This window comes from Antechinus flavipes, chromosome 2 (assembly GCF_016432865.1).
Source record: "Antechinus flavipes isolate AdamAnt ecotype Samford, QLD, Australia chromosome 2, AdamAnt_v2, whole genome shotgun sequence".
Classification (NCBI taxonomy): Eukaryota; Metazoa; Chordata; class Mammalia; order Dasyuromorphia; family Dasyuridae; genus Antechinus; species Antechinus flavipes.
In genome coordinates, this window is record NC_067399.1 from 154,541,611 (window position 1) to 154,550,959 (window position 9,349).

General features: G+C 33.7%; 1 pseudogene; it reads right to left on the reverse strand.

Moving 5' to 3' along the window:
* Positions 1-1,790: 1,790 nt before the first annotated feature.
* Positions 1,791-9,062, reverse strand: LOC127546507 (GTP-binding nuclear protein Ran-like; annotated as a pseudogene).
* Between the last annotated feature and the right edge of the window lie 287 nt (positions 9,063-9,349).

Here is a 9,349-nt window from a genome sequence, read left to right on the forward strand (position 1 = left end):
ATAGACACAATTAATCATTTCACCCAAGAAAATGACAGTAATGAGATGCCATACCAAAATGTGTGAGATGCAGCCAAAGCGGTAATAAGGGGAAATTTTATATCTCTACAGGCCTACTTGCATAAAATAAGGAAAGAGAAGATAAATTAATTGGGTTTGCAACTAAAAAAGCTAGCAAATTAAAAACTTTTCATCACAATAGGCCTGGCACATCTAGAACACTTAAAAGTGAAATGATTACCATCAGTCATACAACTAGTATTTTTCAAAGGGTGAACTTAAATACTTGAAATCAAATCTTTCCAACTCCAAGGTTGTCTTTCTATTTACTATGCCATGTTGCTCTAAATATTATTATAATGATGAAATTTAATCTTAAAATAATTATTATTAAGATTAAAATTATTACTATATACATAAATATATAAAATATATTATTATTAATGATTGTTATTACTATGATTATCACCTCAGGGCATTAAAACAAAAAGCCATAATAAAGGGAATCCTCATAAGATCGGTATTTAATGACAAAGAGACAGGAAAATGAGAGGTTTGGGAACATTAAGTATGAAAATCTAAGCATCCCTATTCATAACTGTGATTTTTCACTCCAAATATCAAAACACAGTTTTTGTTTTTGTTTTTTTAGAAACTTCTCATCTTTTTATTATTTATTATTTCTTTTTAAATTCATTTCCACCACCTCAGGTCCTCCACTACTCCAGGGTGAGTATTCTATCTGAAGCACCATCAATTTAGATTGACATCACTAAATATGGTCCATTTCCTCACTATTCTGGTGGTGACAATCCAGCATTACCTGAATTATGACTTTTGTCTTGATATGCTTCCTTCCCAACAAGAATATTTTGTCTACAGTGAATTTAAAGCTTATCAGAGTTGAAGTTAACAGAGTCTAGCTTCCATAATCACCTCAAGCCACCTTTTTAAAGCATAGTTACCATTTCCATATATTAAGGAATGGCTTTTAAAAAGCGGCATTCAATTGATACTCAATCCACATAAATTAGAATTCTATTATATTGACAATTCATATAAGGAAAACTGCACAACACTTAGATTATTTTATTCTTCAACTTTACTCTTATTCCACATGCCACTTTAGCAACACTATATTCAGCTAGTGTGAAAACTCAGCTTAACTGTCTATATTGTACACTCACACCTTTAAATTTTATTACCAAGTTGTGACCATTCATTTAACAGTAGCACAAAGTTTTGAATCTGTCCAGCCTTTGAATCCATTTACTTTGTGAAATGTGACTCAGATGTATCTTAATAATGCTTGAAATACATTTTTAAAATAACTAGTAATAAAAATGTGAAGGCCATTTAAATAGTAACATGTACATATCTACCAAAAATCTTACAAAACAGTTTTTAAAATGCTTATTTAAACAAGGGATAAAAGTTCATTTGCTTAGATGTTTGAAACATTATGAACTAAACAAAAAAGGCACAGGGATGATGTAACAAAAAAGATTCACCACTCAATATTGTGATGGGACTGCAGCAGTCTTATATTTGAAACTCAAGGGATGTAATTGTGATCCAAAGCAGCTAAATCCACAGGTCTAAAATATGAATTACATATTATAAACTGTCACATTCACTCTGAAGTACATTCATCTCCTTCAGCATCCCAAAGATTAAGTACATGTTCTGCTAAGCTATATAATAAAGCAGCAAAAACACTACACCACTGACATCACAAGACACTTGCCTATAAAACTAGATGTCTGATGCTGGGTTCTTGCTTCATTTCCTTATAGATCATCTTCATCAGGGAGTGCAGTTATCTAAGTTCATACTGTACTGCAAATAGTGGATCCATAACAACCTCTAGAGGTACAAGAGCAGGCAGGGCAATAAACTCCAAATTAGGGTCTCAAATAAATTTTCTAGAAAGCCAAGGGCTTCTCAAAGTTGTAGTTACTTTTGACTAAAATATCATAGTATTGGAGATTCTTCTTCCTGTGGAAAACAATTAATTTCGCCTTGATTTTTCTAACCTTAATGTCCACTTTGTTACCACACAACACTATAGGGATATTTTCACATGGTTGTACCAGATCTCTATGCCAGTGAGGTACATTTTTGAAAGTAACTCTTGATTACATCAAATATTGTAATGGCACACTGAGCTTGGAGGCAATAACCATCTCTCAGACTACCAAATTTCTCTTGGCCAGCTGTATTATATGTTGAATTTAATAGTTATTAAATATTAATAGTTGTCTCTGTTAGTATAGAACACCAGAGGATGAACCTCAATACCCAAGACAGTTATATACTTCTCCTATTCACCAGTCAAGTGACATTTTACAAATATGATTTTTCCAGTATTCCATCACTAACTAATACAAATTTGAACTGCACTTGGAGTTCTCCTTGAGTGGCCTTCCAGAATCATCTCCATCTCTGCTTGACTGGACAATGGTAAACATAAATTTTTTTAAGAAAATAGGTCATTTGTACCAGACCTATGGAATCATAAGACAAAGATACATTTGCCTGTTGTTTTAACTACCACTTTATCTTTTAAATATACTTCTGAGATTACGGTTTGCTAAATCCTTTCTCTTGTTCTCATCTCTGAAGAAATCTGCATATCAAAAGTATTCTACTAATACAAATTATCAGAAAACGACGTTATAAAATGTATAGAATAATCATCTTTTCTTCTCCTCCTCCTCCTCCTCCTCCTCCTCCTCCTCCTCCTCTCCTCCTCCTCTTCCTCCTCCTCCTCCTCCTCCTCCTCCTCCTCTTTCTTCTTCTTCTTCTTCTTCTTCTTCTTCTTCTTCTTCTTCTTCTTCTTCTTCTTCTTCTTCTTCTTTCTTCTTCTTCTTTCTTCTTCTTCTTCTTTCTTCTTCTTTCTTCTTCTTCTTCTTCTTCTTCTTCTTCTTCTTCTTCTTCTTCTTCTTCTTCTTCTTCTTCTTCTTCTTCTTCTTCTTCTTCTTCTTCTTCTTCTTCTTCTTCTTCTTCTTCTTCTTCTTTCTTCTTTCTTCTTCTTTTGACAATAACCTGAAGTAAATTTTCTTTTTGGACATTATAAAATAGTATTATTTAGTTTCTATTGAGTTTTGTATTTTCTTGACATTTATAATATCTATTTCTATCATAGGCTCATCTGTTTTCCTTCCCAAATTGTTAGCAGTGCCAGCCAAGATTAACTATTTGGATTCAAGCTTGTATGAACTATTTTTAAAGTATAAATTTAACTTCTATCTTTTTAATGCTAATTTTCTTGTCAGCTTTTAAAAATTACTTTATTGAGTCCAGCTTCTGAGATAAGAACTTACTATGTGACAAAAATTGTTGGGAAAAATATAAAATAATATGGCAGAAACTAAGCATCTAATACCATAAATCAAGATAAGGTGGAAATGGATTCATGATTTAGACAAAAAAGGGTGATATGATATGCAAATTAGGAGAATAAGGGATAATCTATCTCTTAGATCTGTGGAGAAGGAATTTATAGCCAAAGAACTAGAAAAAATTATGAAATGCAAAATAGATATTTTTGATTATATTAAATAAAAAAGGGTTTGTACAAATAAAACCAATGCAGCCAAGATTAGAAGGGAAGCAAAAAACGGGGGGGGGGGGGGATTTAAATTGAAGATTTCTGATGAAAATCTCATTTCTAATATATATAACTGACTCAGATTTATAAGAATACAAGCCATTCTCCAAGTGATAAATAGTCAGAGGACATAGAGAAATACAAATTCAGACAATTCTGAAGTATCACTTTACTTCTCTCAGATCAGCTAAAATGACAAGAAATAATAATGATAAATGTTGGAGATATGGGAAAACTGGGACAATAATACATTGTTGATGGATTTTTTAACTAATCCAACCATTCTGGAGAGCAATTTGGAACTATGTTGAAAGGGCAAACTGTGCATATTCTTTTATCCAGCAGTGTCTCTACTGCCTCTGTACCCCAAATAGATCACAAAAAGGAAGTTGTTGTAAGGGGGGAAGTAAGAAAATATAAAATACAATGCAATATGACACAATACAAATCAAAACAATACAACATTCATTAAATGCCTACTATGTGCTAGCACATATGTGCTAAGTGCTGGAGATATATATAAAAAAATGAAGACAATCCCTTCTCTTAAAAAGCTTACAATCTTATTTGGGGAAGACAACATACAAAAGAAGCTGGAAAGGAAACTGGGTGAGGGAAACACCACAGGATATCAAGTGTGGGAGGCATCTTGTTCAAAACAAGCAGAATTATAAATGGAAAGTATTTTTAAAAGAACAATAAAAACAAAAATCAGCTGTTATATAAATATTAGCTATTATCATCGTCAAGACCATCTTTACTCTTTTTTTTCTCACCCATTTCATTATTTGATATCTATCTTTAATTATTCTTTTTCCTTGATTTTCATTTCTGCATTGATCTCTCTCTCTCTCTCTCTCTCTCTCTCTCTCTCTCTCTCTCTCTCTCTCTCTCTCTCTCTCTCTCTCTCCTCTCTTTTCTCTCCTCCTTTCTCTCCCTCTCTCCTCTTTCTACCCCTTTCTCTCCCTCTCTCCCCCTTTTCTCACTCTCTTCCCTCTCTTTCCCTCCTTTCCACTTTTTCCCTCTCCCTCTCTCTCTCCCTCTCCTCCCTCCCTTTTGCACTCAATAGGGCATAGCTGCTGACTTTGTACCAGAAAGAAGCTCAATAATTATAACTATAGTACAAAAGGAGGGAGCAATTACTTTAACTTAGAGAAAAGTCTAATAAAACGTTTTAAAAAGAAGTCAATCACTGCTTTCAAGGTCATAGAGTAACACTACTGTTAGAATTGTAGCCATGGAAAATCATATAATGTTTTAACAAATAAAAATCAGTCAAATAAAAACAGATAATTTAGATAAAGAGGGGAAGGGGAAATTGTATAAAGAAACTAACATGGATGCAAAAGAAAATTGTCAACCATCTGAGTGTTTTTTAAAAGAAGACATGAGTAAGAGCAGAAATGTGGAAAAAAAAGAAACCAGATATAAAAAGTAAGGCAATCCTTGGAAGATTAACTTTTGGGAGTATCAACATTATACCAAAATGTGATTGCCTGCAAATTAAAAAGACAAAAGCAGGACTTTTTTTTGTATTTATATTGGAAGCAAGAGGGAGAATATAAGATAGGAAAAGGATAAGACTACTGCTTGGGGTTGATGAGATAATGATGACAGATCATAGAATGATAAATTTAGAGCTGGAAGGGACCACTGGACTCATCTAGTCTAATTCCCTCATTTTACCGATGATAAAACTGAGGCTCAAGGGTTGGTTTTCAATAGAATGCTTTTAACAATAGTGACTGCTCAGCAACTTATAAAATTCTGACTTAGAAAAATGGTAGGGAGACTATTTTGCTTCTTTTTCCTTTGGCAAGAATAATATTTGGAAAGAGAATTTTTAAAATGGGTAACTATATTTTGTCTGGTGAAAACCAAGATTTAAAGATTTAAAGAGAACTCCTAGTTAATTCAAGTCAACAAACTAAGGTGAACTGATTCTTAGGGTACCAAAGAAGAATTCCTTAATGGGTTCATATCATTTTAAAGGAACAGCTCTAGCATGTTTTTCAACTTTTTTGATTCTATAAAGCTGAGAGGGATAACTGATATATGGGATGACAGAGGATATGGAATCATCTTAGAATATAATAATGAACTGAATGAAATAAGAGGAAATTTATTTTGTTTTTATTCTGAACTTAATACCAAAAGAAAAAAAGAAAATAACAATTTCCATACATAAAAAAATTACACCAGAAGGGGATGGTTTATAGAACTGTGAATTTCTATTCAATACTACTTGCTTTCATAAAAAACATAAAGCCTTTTATTTTCATCTGTGCTTCCTTATAAACTATCTTCTATACTCTTCACTACACTGTTAAAATGTTTCCATAATTTTTCCTAATATTCCTTCATACTCTTGCCTGAATAAATGTCTCAAGTTTTAAGTTTCCTTTAGTTTGTGTAGTTTGAGAAAGGGCACTAATAAATGATGCCTCAATCAGAGGAAGAAATTTGAACCTGAAGTTGAGGATTTTAAGCTGTTCTATTTAATACCTACACAACATGGGCCAAGTTACTTAATCTCTAGGGGTTTCAATGACTAGATTCAATTAAGTGACTTCAGAGTTCCCTTCTAGATCTAAATCTATGTTCCTATGAAAATACCTAGGATGGTGAGATAACTGAAGAGTATGACTTGAAAGAACTAATGATGCTTAGAAGTCAAATGAGTAATTTTTGCAAAGTGCTTTGTAAGTCCTAAACAGCTAGCTATAAATGTCAGCTATTTTTAGGCTAGTTAAGAGAAACCTTAGTAAGAATATAAGAAATATGCTGAAAAATTCAAAACTTCCATAGAGGTATATTAGACCTATTCTGCTTGGATCCAGGAATCTAGAATTAACAGAGAAAGGAAAAGAAATGAACATTATTTTAGTACATACTATGTTCCAAGCATTATGCCAGCCTCTTTTTTACAAATGGTATCTCATTTGATCTTCATAATAACTGTGAGAGTTTAGTGCTATTATTTCCCTTATTTTATCATTGAGGAAACTGAGGCAAACAAAGGTTAAATAAGTCATATAAGTAGTAAGTATCTGAGGCCAAATTTGAGGTCATGCTGACTCCAGGCTCAGTATTCTATCCATTATACTATCAATTGTAATAGGTACATTTTCCAGAGAAATGGATATTCTCACTGTTTCCAAGTATTTTTTCTTACCAATCAATCTTCCACATAATCACCAAAATATTTTTCCCAAGGCCTACATTTTTTAAAATTTTAATAGCTTTTTATTTACAAGTTATATGCATGGGTAATTTTACAGCATTGACAATTGCCAAACCTTTTGTTCCAATTTTTCCCCTCCTTCCCCCTACCCTCTCCCCTAGATGGCAGGATGACCAATACATGTTAAATATATTAAAGTATAAATTAAATACAAAATAAGTATACATGTCCAAACCGTTATTTTGCTGTACAAAAAGAATCGGACTCTGAAATATTGTATAATTAGCCTGTGAAGGAAATCAAAAATGCAGGCGGGCAAAAATATAGGGATTGGGAATTCAATGTAATGGTTCTTAGTCATCTCCCAGAGTTCTTTCACTGGGTGTAGCTGGTTCAGTTTATTACTGCTCCATTAGAATTGATTTGATTCATCTCATTGCTGAAGATGTCCACATCCATCAAAACTGATCATCATATAGTATTGTTGTTGAAGTATGTAATGATCTCTGGGTTCTGTTCATTTCACTCAGCATCAATTCGTGTAAGTCTCTCCAGGCCTTTCTGAAATCATCCTGTTGGTCATTTCTTACCGAACAATAATATTCCATAATATTCATATGCCACAATTTATTCAGCCATTCTCCAATTGATGGGCATCCACTCGATTTCCAATTTCTGGCCACTACAAAGAGGATTGTCACAAACATTCGTGCACATACAGGTCCCTTTACCTTCTTTATGATCTCTTTGGGATATAAGCCCAAGCTTTGACACTGCTCAGTCAAAGGGTATGCACAGTTTGATAACTTTTTGAGCATAGTTCCAAATTGCTCTCCAGAATGGCTGGATATATTCGCAATTTCACCAACAATGTGTTAGTGTCCCTGTTTTCCCATATTCCCTCCAACATTCCGCATTATCTTTCCCTGTCATTCTAGCCAGTCTGATAGGTGTGTAGTGGTATCTCAGAGTTGTCTTAATTTGCATTTCTCTGATTAATAATGACTTGGAGCCAACATTTGACTATTTGATTGCCCTACTCTAAAATTTGTAGTAACTCATTTTCTCTGAGACAAAATCTCAGATTTGCAAGTAAAGCCCTTAACATTCTGTCTCGAAGCTAACTTTCTAGCTTTGTTTCATATTTCCCCTTAAATCTATTTTCCAGCCAAACTTTGTCATATTAGAGACTGTCTCCTTTTCCAGGAATGACTTCCCTCCTTATTCACCTCTCAGTAGTCTTTTATTCCTTCAAGGTTCATTTCAAATGGATCCAAGACCACAAAATTTAAGTGCCAACTAACAAACTCATCCCTGATTTCAAATAATTTATGTGATAAAGAAGTGAAATACAAGGGATGCTGGGACTCAGGCAATGAATATATATGAGCAAGTAAATACAAAGGATTTTTTGTTTGTTTTCTTTTGATTTTTCACTTAGACATTTAGTTTCATCAGTATAGGGAACTCTGGAAATTCCCTCCACTTATAAAGATTGGCAACTCAGATGATATTACAGTAAATGGATAAATTATTCCCAATTCCTCAAAACTTTTGGAATGGCCCTGAGATTCACACTTTCTTCTAATTGTGGTTCTATATTTGACTGAGAGATATGGTTTCTTTAATAAAAATATATTAAGCAACTTCCTGCTAAAAGCAGTGCTAAAATAGTAAAAATAGATCAAAACAGTCCACAAGAGATAAAAATAGCCTGCAAGAATATTCCCTGGGCATCTCAGGAGTTCCCCACTATAATGGAAAATTTCTCTTTATGTATTCCCTGCTTAAAGAACCCGCAATAAGGTCCCAGATCAACCCATCTGGGAATTGCTCCAGTCCTGTTAAAAGGAGCCTTGGGTCATAAGAGCCCTAATTAGTACTCTAAAATATTGGGCTTAACTTAGTCTTGTCCTATTCACCATAGACATCCATGGAAAGGTTAAGATACTTTGGTGATTCCTAAATCAGTAATTCCTTTTCCATTGAACCAGCATTATCTCAATGGCCGATTGGTTTCTTAATAGAAACAGATCACTTCTCATTCCTCAAGAAGTAAGGTGACATTCAATTTTCTCTCAGGATCAGGAAATTATTTTCTCTCTCTAAAAGATCTAATATTTGCATTCTTGAATTTTGGAGCTCTTGAATTTGCTAAGACCCATGAGGCAGCCATTAAGGCTGGGAGTCCTCAGTGGACATACACATCTTTACTTCTGCCCTAAACTTCCATAGGAACTCTATTAGCAGTCTTACCTTTACCATCTTTTGAGCTGGAGAAGATTACTCCAAGTATTTGTTCTCTTAGGCTGAATGCACACAAAGCAACTATATATTTCTGAAGGAATTATCTCTATGTCTCAGTGCTACCATGCTAAGGAATTCTGATGTGTTCAGAAGTTATGAAATCTTTTCAAATAGGGAATAAGAAAATTTCTTTTGACCATGCTCTTCATCAAATCTCTCAGTGTTCCATCTGCTACCATCTTTAAAGCTGAAAAAGTCCACTCTCAGGATTTCTCTTCTTTGACTGGATAAGACGATATGTACCT